This window comes from Mustela nigripes, chromosome 12 (genome assembly GCF_022355385.1).
Source record: "Mustela nigripes isolate SB6536 chromosome 12, MUSNIG.SB6536, whole genome shotgun sequence".
Taxonomy (NCBI): Eukaryota; Metazoa; Chordata; class Mammalia; order Carnivora; family Mustelidae; genus Mustela; species Mustela nigripes.
In genome coordinates, this window is record NC_081568.1 from 103,392,457 (window position 1) to 103,402,631 (window position 10,175).

The 10,175-nt window shown below is 48.0% G+C and overlaps 1 long non-coding RNA gene across 3 annotated transcripts in view; it reads right to left on the reverse strand.

The window, feature by feature from the left end:
- Window positions 1-9,794, reverse strand: part of LOC132028754 (uncharacterized) — an 89,200-nt gene extending 79,406 nt beyond the window's left edge. For all 3 annotated transcript variants that reach the window (XR_009407529.1, XR_009407530.1, XR_009407528.1), the window contains exon 1: window positions 9,404-9,794. This is a non-coding gene — a long non-coding RNA (uncharacterized LOC132028754). The remainder of the gene's footprint in view (window positions 1-9,403) is intronic.
- Between the last annotated feature and the right edge of the window lie 381 nt (window positions 9,795-10,175).

Here is a 10,175-nt window from a genome sequence, read left to right on the forward strand (position 1 = left end):
TGCTTGAAGATACGCTCCCTCTGCCCCTGTCCCAACATGCGTTCACACATGTGTGTGCTTGCTTCCTCTCACTCTCTCATGCGTGCGCGCGTGCGCTCTCTCTCTCCCATAAATAAATAAACATTTAAATAAATAAAGTTATGGAATACAGTCAACATGTAATGGGGAAATCAATTTAACTAAAACTTAGCAGAAATAAAACCTGCCCTTTAGGTTAATCATATCCCACCTAAAAGACCCTCTGGAACCTCCCTGCCCTAAGGACTAAAGGAAATACTACACAGCTGCTCCTGGTGGTCATTACAAACCCTAATGGATGAGGAGGCTGAGGGCCTTCACTCTCATCCCAATACAGACTAGCTCTAAGTAGCAGGCAACCGGTGCAAAGTCAGACCCTACAGGTGCCTCTGGTTATCAGACTTCACAGGTTTTAACCACCAGCTATCTAGTTCATAGTCTTATTCAGGTCCCAACTTTGTGTGAGGCCTGGCTATTCAAAGTGTTTTCCACAGAACCATCAGCATCAACGCGGCAGGAAGCATTTAGAGATACAGACTCCCAGGCCCCACCCAGGCCTGCTGAAGCAGAATCTGCATTGTAACAAGATCCAAGGGATTCTTGTGCTCACTGACGTTTGGGGGTACCAGTGTAAGACTTTCATCCCCACCTGTGGGACACCCAGGTCATCAGCCTACCCTCTAACACTCCAGACTCTCGGAGGCCTTCTCCCCCACACTTTTGTCAGTCTTGGTTTGTCCTGGGACCAAATCACCATCAGCAGGGTACAAAACTAGCTAGTAATCCAAAACCCAACTTTTGGGAGTTAGAGGCAATAAGAACTGATAATCTCCTACATTCTTGTCTCGCTCTTATATTCCTTAGAAGGCTGAAATACATACCCTGCGACTAAAAATCAATAGAGACAATCCAAAGTCAAACAATACCATGGAACGCTGGCTCTCTTGGTTCCAACACAGTGTTAATGAGGGCAAGATCACAAGTATGATTAGGTTCCTCTATTCATTGGCACAGATGCCAGCCCTGTACCCCCGGCCACCTACAAAGGCTGACACACCCCTGGATAATAAGAGCACTCAGAAGAATGACAAGGGGAGGCTTAGCAGAGTGGCACCACTGAGTGACTCAAAGAACTTCAGGGACTGGTGAGCAGAAAGTATTACAGAAGACAACATGCAGCCCAGAGGGATGGCTGCCATGACAGATGACCAGGTCAGAATTCAAATTATCTGGACAGAAACGGGAAGTCCCATGGTCAACCTTTTAAAAAAAAAAAAAAAAAAAAAAAAAAAAAAAAAACTCACACATATATAGCAGCAAAAGGAAATCTAACCTGGTACTTCTCATTCTAAAATGTTTTCAAAACATGCCAGTTGTGTTGACTAAAGTGGGTGCCAAGAAAGCTCACATAGTCTTAGGGTCCATGAGTCTAGTTTCCAGACCAAGGATGCAGCAGTCCTTCTGCAGCAAAGCTCATCAGCCTATCCTCACCAGTCCCCCAACCACTTATCCGCACAGGTGACCACACAACTGCCGTACTTTTTCATCACCACCATCACTTGGGTTCTTATCATTGAGTGTGGCCTCTGTACCTGGCTACAGCTCTTTCAGGCTTCGGGTTATAGTTAGGACATTCCACGCATCGGCCTGGCTCTCTTTGATGCTGCCCTTTCGTTACTAATGGAGAAAAAAAGTACAGACCTCAGCACAAACTGAAAAAAAATACATAAGCAGACCAGACGACCTAAGCATGCTCATTTACCAACAGAATTCAGATCAAAAAGACCCCATCACCTGTTTAAGCCAGTGCACTATGCTACAGAGTACAGCATAAATCCATGCAGAATTAGTAATTAGGGGGCAAATTATGAGCTCCCAATTCAGAAAAACCTTGAAATGACTGCTATAAAAATGAGCAAACGACAGAGTATGAGTATCTGTTTATACATACTTCTCTACGCCAGATCATCTTCTGGGAATAGACAGCCATTTAAAAAACTGGATGGAATTTTAGACCGTTTTTAAAGTTGTGACCCAGGTTTTTCTTAAGTCTATATTGAATACCCAAGTGGTATACATTTATGAAGACAAAAAAGCTGTTTCCTGCTAAGTTTGCAGATCCCAGACTACCCAATCCATTATTTTTAATTTCAGAAAATTTTGTCTCCGTAGGCAAGGGAAAAAAGTTTTAAAATTTTAAGAGGTTAATTTGCCCTAAATAAGTGTCTGCCATGTACCACTTACCTCAACATGAAAAGAAGCTACTGTCCACGCAGTTACAACCATCCTTAAACAACTGGCTAACTGCCTGAGAACTGGAACACAACATGTGAAATTCGGCCCAACTGCAGCCTGCCCCAGGAGAAAGGAAGCTTGAACTCCAGGTGCCCTTGACAACACAGCTCAATGTGGAAAGAAAGAAAATGCTGAACAATAGAACCAGTAGAGGAAAAAGAGCCCCTCTAATTTTCCAGGCATGTGGAGAGGTTGCTGCTGAAGAAGTATTTAAGATCTCACTGCTGGGCTGGGTTCTAATGAACACTGAAACAATTTTTAAAAAAGAAAGAAACCTAACATATCGGTAGAGTACATATTTAACTGATTACTTTTCAGATTTAATTCAAAAGTCCTGATCAATTAGAAAGACATTTACATGCTTAGCTACATAAGTGAAATACCTCTCAAATCACATTTACAATGTTCAGGAAAACATGGAAAATATAGGGTCAGGAATGGGTTCTTGCCTAGAGTTCAGAGGAAGCTGCCCCACTCTGGCTGTGGGGAGAGGGGTCACAGCACCCAAGCTTGGTTGTATTCCCAGCCTCCCACTATGGGAGGTGTTTACCACAAACAGGAATTACAATTCCTTTTTAAAGCAGAAACCTGCTTTATTACGGATGCATCACATATTTAAGGAGATGTACAGTGCTGTGGCCAAAACTATTTGCACAAGCACACACACCCACCAACTGTTTTGCTCTGATTTTAAAAGTAACATGCTATTTACAGAAAGCCTGAAAAATAGGAGAATAAAGAAAATAACTGGTCACTTCTAATCGTACTAGCCCAACACGAACAGTCAAAAGTTCAGTCTCCATCCTTCCAGACTGTCTACGGCTGCCAGCTTTCCTTTCCGTGGCACCCCAGTTAAGCAGGCAAGCGTGAGGGGAGGTGTTCTTGCTGGTTACACAGCCTGACAATGGTTCGTAATCCCTGCTGGTCTTACCCTAAATCCACAGCAGTAAGGGGAGTCACAGTGTGCACAGATCAAAACAGCATGCCTGCAATTTAACAGGCATTCACTGGGGTCTATTTTGCACACTTTTAATTATTCCACAAATGAATGAAATTCAAATTAACAACAATAGCCCTCGAGGGCCATATGGAAACTTCAAAAAAAGAAGGCAGATAAGCCTCTCCTTCGTAGACATGAAAACAAACCTTAGTCTTCCCAGTACAAGTTCTCAAGACACCTACAGATTCGGAGCCTCCGTCCTGTGTCACAGACGGCGGCCTCCTCACCGCGTCCTCACACGGACGCCTCTCTAAGGGAAGAAAATTAGTGTTGCAAGAAAGGGTGTATGGAACAACCGACCTGGAACCACAAGCATGTGTGCAGCTCCCTTCCAGACATCCAGGGATCCCTGTAAGCTTGGGCACTTGTAGGATGAGAGATATTCAGCCCACATGGAAATAACCTTAGTTCCACAGACAGGGAGTGCTTTAAAGGCCCCTTATTCACTGTTGCTAACACCTGAGCTTCATATTACTAGCTTGGGCTGCAAATCCTCAGAGTGTTACCTTGAAGTTGCCAAAAGCCAGGAAACCTGGTGACGCCTCATGAACTCCTCTCTGTCCATATACAAGAATCAAGCAAAGTAATGCTTTTCTCGCTAATGTCACTTCAGTAGGTGTTAAACATTATTTGCTATGGACCTGCTAAAACCCTCAATAGTCTTCATTCAAATACCATAACTGACTACAGAATTCAGTACTTAATGTTTTAGAAACCACATGAAGATCTTAAAAGCTAGTTTGGCTGCACTATCCTCAATGGAACCTCAAAAATTCACCCAAGTAAACACCTCAGAAACCTTACTTAATTTTGACTAAAATATTTTTTAAATACTCTCCAAAGCACCACTTAATCAACAAACATGGGATTAAATCCAAATCAGAACAAAGCCACAGGAGGAAAAGTCAAAATACAGTGAGGTTCTCCTTTTTTACCTGGCAAGTCTCAGAGTCAGAGTTGGGTACTTCTCTTGACCTAGCCAAGGGTATTACGGTTTAACTAAGAAAATGTGCAGACGACACTCCTCTTTAACTGTATTTGGTATTTTCTAGATGCACACAAAACTACTTTCTCAGCAAGTAAATGTCATCTTGCATTTTCTGAAATACAACACACACCTGTGTAATAGTCGGTTGGAGCAGCAATAACAAAATACCATAGACTGGGTGACTTCACCAGCATTTCTTTCTCGCTATTCTGGAGGTTGTGAGTCCAAGATCAAGGCACTGTCAGGTTTGGTTCCTGTTCCAGGCTTGCAGATGGCAGCCTTCTCTATGGTGGAAAGGGAGCTCACAGGTGCTTTGGTCTAGCTTTCCCACCTCCTGAGGACACTAATCCTCCTAAGGAACTCCACCCACATGACTCATACAAACCTAATCACCTCCTAAAGGCCTAACCTCTAAATACTACCACACTAGAGATCAGGGTTTCCACATATGAATTTTGGGGTGTGTGTGTGTGTGTGTGTGCGCGCGCGCACGCGTGCGCTGGGGGAGGGGAGGTAATCAATTTTACATCCTAGCTATTAAGTTATACATTATACTTAATAGCTAGTTATATACATCCTAGCTATTAAATATGTTCAGAGCCATTCTACATCTATTCCTCTTAATTATTTCAGGTCAAAATAACAAACAGATCTACCATGTATGTAAAATAACACCAGTAAAAGACTGGTCATTTAAGGCCAAGGTCAAGGGCTTGACTATCCCCAGTTAGGCCTGCTGAAAGGATAAAAGGGGAAAATTCAGTTACAAGGACACCAATTACAGTCACCTGGAGCACTATTTAATAAATCTCCACCAACCAGGCAACCACTTCCCACTACTATAAAAACAACTCCCTCTTTCATCTCTAGCTCCAGACCTCTCTTCCTGCTTGTGTCTCCAGCTCTCTGCCGGGCATCTCCCCATGGAAGGCTCACAGTTCAGTCTGGGGTTCAGCTGAGCTCATTAGTCCTCACTGTCTCCTCAGACTGAGAGTCCCCATAGCTGCTTACCTCAGTGAATGGTCAGTCTCACTAAGTGCCCACACCTAAAAGATGACCAAGGAAGGGTGACCCATCTCTCCCGGCCTCCCCCCTCCTCTCCCCTTCTCCTTCTCCAAATTCCTCATGGATTCCTGCACTAGCCTCCCAACTCATCTTCGGTCCCCATTCTGCTCCCCTTGTCACCCAGCCCACGTCACAGCCACCAAGTTCTTCTAAAGCACAATAAAGCAAGTCAACTACCCGCTGCAAATTCCCCACCATTCAACCAGCTTTGGAGATGAGGTTCAGACTCCTCAGCTCTGCCCTCAACCCCAGTACCCTCGGGGTCTTCCCTATACAAACTTGCCTCCAGTCCACACAACTGCTATCAGAGCCTTGACTATCTTACACCTTTGCAAGTCTCCTAGATCCCAAACATCCAATTATTATTGCATCATGTATTACACTTAGCCAAAAGGCCGAGAAGTGATACTGCATCATGTATTAATGTTATTTAAAAAGTGATGAAAAAAAAGAAAACCTGGAAGGTGCATAAGGAAACAAGTATCCACTTTTCTTTATTCCTTCATTCATGCCTTACACAGCGAGAGAGCAGGAGAGAGCAAGAGAATTTTTTTAAGTGCCACACCAGATTCCTCCCTGGACACATCTGGGTTTTATAAGCTGATGATGAAAACTGACCTGTAATTCCTTCTTTGCCTCCCTAAGGCTGAGAAATCTCACCTCTGAGAAAAAAGTATTTATTTTCATGGCATGTGGCTGTTGGTTCTACTCACTCACTATTCAAACCGGACACAGACTTTTATAAATCATTTCTCCCTTATTCCTACAGAGAACCCACAGGACTGGCTGCCCCTGTCACTGCTATCCACAGACGGATCACTCCCTCTGAGCAGGCGGGCTTGTGGGAGGGAAGCACACCCAGCCAGCTCTCTGCTCTCCTAGCACAGGCTCTTCTAAATAAATTAAAAAAAAAAAAAAAAAAAGGAGAAAAAAGGAGTTTCCTGGGTTTATGGAAGTCCTGTACACACAGAGTTTGCTTCCCCAACTAGAGTGTGTACTCTATGAGAGACAAGGCCTCCTCTTGGTTCTTGCTGTGTTACCAGAGGCCAGAACAGAGACCGCCCCATGGCTTCATAAGTATTTGCTGAATGACAGGATAAAAGAATTGGATGAATGAGCAAAGAGGCAGTCCTCCTCAATTAGAAGAGTGACACACAACTCATTCCCCTGCTCAAGAAAGTGTTTTGCTAAGAATGCCTTTTGTTCACTTTGTGTTAGTTACAACCTTAATAAAAACTGGGCAGTGTATCATTAACCCCAAAGCGGACTTTAAAGTTGCTTTTTGGAAAAAATTCTAGAAATTAGATATTTACTTACTGCTTGTAGCTTTCCAAGAGCAGTAAGCATTGAGTAAAATGTTGCTTTTAGGATTCCCCAAGAAATATACACTTTTGTCCACCACTAAGGTTTTCTTCCCCACCTCAAACAAAATTTGCATATTTACTTTCATGGGACTGGAAACCTGAGAACCTGCCACACAGGGTCAGTGAGGCCTGGAGTTGCAACCCATACCTGTCGTACTCTTGCCCTCGGAGCCACATGGAACTTTTACCACACACTCCCTAGGACTGGAGTCCCAGAGAAGGCTGACCAGAATAGGCCAAAAGGATGCAGCGTGTATGTTCTAGAAAGATCAAGTGTTTCTGTCTGTGGGCTGCCAGAGGGCAGGGGGACAGCCTCAACTCAGGGTCTGCCTTAAGCAACCACAGCTCACTTTCAGGTATACATTCCGACGCTTTGCATGGCACTGCTTTTTCCAGGGCATTTGAAATAGTTGACAACCAACATTAACATTTTCTGAGCACTCAGCACAAGACATCACCCCAAGCTCTATACAAAAGTAATCCTGGTTAATCTTCAAGATTAGTCTTCGACTTGAACTCTTATTACCACCAATTTATAGATACAGAAACCGAGGCTGAGAGAAATTAAATAACTTGTCCAAAGTTCAGATAGTAAGTAGGATCTCTGGGAACTCAACAGTGCCAATCTGGGTCTCATTTTCGCCTATTTTGTCAATTCTTTGCAATAAAGAAGTTGAGAAGCTGTACAAAATGTTCATTAAAAAGCACTATGTACTTTTCCATACGTTGTTTTTCTGTCTTCCACTGTGGAATTTTCCTTTCTGCCCTGTCCCCTATATGCAGTGAAATCTCTTTAATTCACAAGTCCACACATCTTTGTAGGCAGGTGCCATCAATTCTGAGCCCATCTACATCAATGAACAGTATACATTCCTTTTTCCAGAAGGCACCGCTTTGCTCTCATCTACAAAGATCCTTTTTCCTTCCTAAAGACAAATGACTAGTTCATGTACCATGATTCAAATTACATTTGAGGATGTTCATTTGCAGAGTAATTATTCTTCGAAACTAGACTGCTCCAAAGACAAATGATTCTCCCTCCCCGCCCCTATCATTCCCTGCAACAAACCATGTCTTCCCTCCTGGCCTAAAATGTTTGCTGCACCCTTTGCAAACCACAACCAGCCACACTACCTGCTCTATGTGTGACCACTTAGAAAAAATATTACCATACGGTAATAGTGGTATTACTTCAAACCCCTCAAATTTCATCAGCATCAGATTTCTGACAGATTAATAACAAACCTGTCACAGTAGGATAGCAAAAAGAAATGAGAGTCTTGGATTTTATTTCTTTCCGCTACTTTAAAACATTTTATCTTCCCGCTAGCATGTGTTCCCTATCTCTTCCATTTGAAAAGAAGTCAGCGTTTAAAAAGACCAGGAGCAAAGAATCAGAAACACCCAGGAAAGGGCAACGCCAAAGAAATTAGCACCCATCCTCGCTTAAACCTGTTGGGGGTGGAGCTCTCAAGCGAGTGAGTGTAGGAAAAGCAACGCGCCCATAATAAACGGTCCTTCGAACTCATAACTCAGGTTTAACTCTCTGGGAGGAGGCTCTAACCGCTCCCCTCCCCCCTCGCACTCATCCCTCTCCTCCCTGTGGCTCAAAAACAGACTGGTCTACACAGGCTACTTTGCAATTGCAAACAGAAGTTGTAGTTTTACATGTGGGTCACTGATGGCAACCTACAACTACGCACACAACCACAGGGAGAAAACGGGAAATACAGGAAATGGCCCGGGGAGGGGGTTGGGGGGGTGGTGAAGATGGGGGGGGGGGATGAGACTTAGTCTTTACTCTCCTTTACTCGCACTGAAACAGCTCAAGGACTCTCCTGAAACTCGGGACCCTTCTAGATTAAGAGAAAAGTTAAACGGGATGAAGGAAAATCCTTTTGCTTTTTTCAGTTCAAAGAACACTAGACCGCTGAATGGATGGGGGGAAAACGGGATGAGGGGAAACTTTGCGCCTAAAAACATCCAGAATCACTCAGAGAGTCTTCCCCAGCCCTTGACGCCATCCCATGGGCTCAACCTCCATCCCAGATGTGGTCTTCCCCGCTCCACGCCCACCTCCTCCAGCCCGCACCCCAAATCACTGCGCTGCCCACAAAAATGCAGCCCAGATTTGGAAAAGCAGCTGACGTCTGTGGCCGGCTTGACCCAACGCCACACACCAAGCCCCACGGGGGCGACCATCGCGAGGCTCCCGAGGCGCCGTACCAAGCGCGCGGAGCTCGGCGCCCGGCTGCGCCCAAATCCGCGCGCCGCGGTGCCCGCGGGAACCGCCGGTCGGAGCCCGCCAGTGGCGGCGGGAGAGCTAGGCTCGCGCCGGCTTTCCGACAAATTGCCGTTCTAGGAACAATTTTTCCATTTCTGCTGCCGGCGGCCGCGGCGACGAGAGCCGAAGCAGCCGCTTCCTTCCATGCCCAGCATCCGACACCCGTCCCGGTCCCGGGGACTGTCCTCTTCCCTCCCCGTAGGCTCCGGGGGCGCGGGAACCAGGTTCCCGCGCCAGCCGCCGCGCACGCAGCCCGGGCTCCGCCGGCCGCGACGGTCCCGCCAGCGCCGGGGCGGGGTGCTCCCCGCCGGCGCCGCCCGCCCCACCTGGCCGGGGCTGCGGGCTCTCCCTCCCGCAGCGCGCAGGGGGCCCGGCGACTCCCAACTCACCCGACCCCGGCTCCGCGTCTCCGGCTCCGAGCTCGCAGCCTTCCCCACGCCGGGGCTTTCCGTTACGCCTCCTCGCAGCTAGCCGCTCGGGCAAGGAGGAGGAGGAGGTGGCGAGAGGAGGGGGCAAGGGAGGGGAGAGGAGAGGGTCCCCAGCTGGGGGAGGAGACGAGGCGAGAGCGCCGACCTCGGCGGCCGCCGGCGGGGCTATCAAGGAAGGAGGAGAGAGAGGGGCGGGGGCAGAGAAAGAAAGAAGCCGCGGAGCCTCCCTGCCCAGCACCCGGCCCCGCGCCGCTGCCCAGTCACCATCGCCGCCCCCGTCCCGCTCTCGGGCCGGGCGTTCAGGGGGAGGGGTCGGGGCCCGGGGCTCTCCCGGCGCCTGGCGCGGGGCGGGGCGGGGCGGCCGGGGGCGAGGCGGGGGCGGTGGCGGGACGACGAGGCCCGGCCTCCGGAGGGGAGTGTCCTGCGGGGCCAGCGAGGCCGTTGGCGAAAGGGGATCCCCGGGAGGAGGGGCGGAGGCCCGGGGGCTTGGGAGCGGGTCACTGCGCCCGCCCGGCGGCGCCTCCTGAAATCCTGCGGAGAGACCCCCGGCCCGCTTCGGGGAACCTTGGGGGGCAGTTTCGGGCAACTCAGGAGCGCGGAAAATGCACACGGCCCAGGCAGTGAGCGGCGAAGTCGGAGACGGGGTGATAGGCCGGACTCCTTCCGCGGAGCGCGGGCCCTGGAGCGCCCGAAGCAGCTCCCCAGGCCCGGGCCGGAACGGGAAAATGGCCGT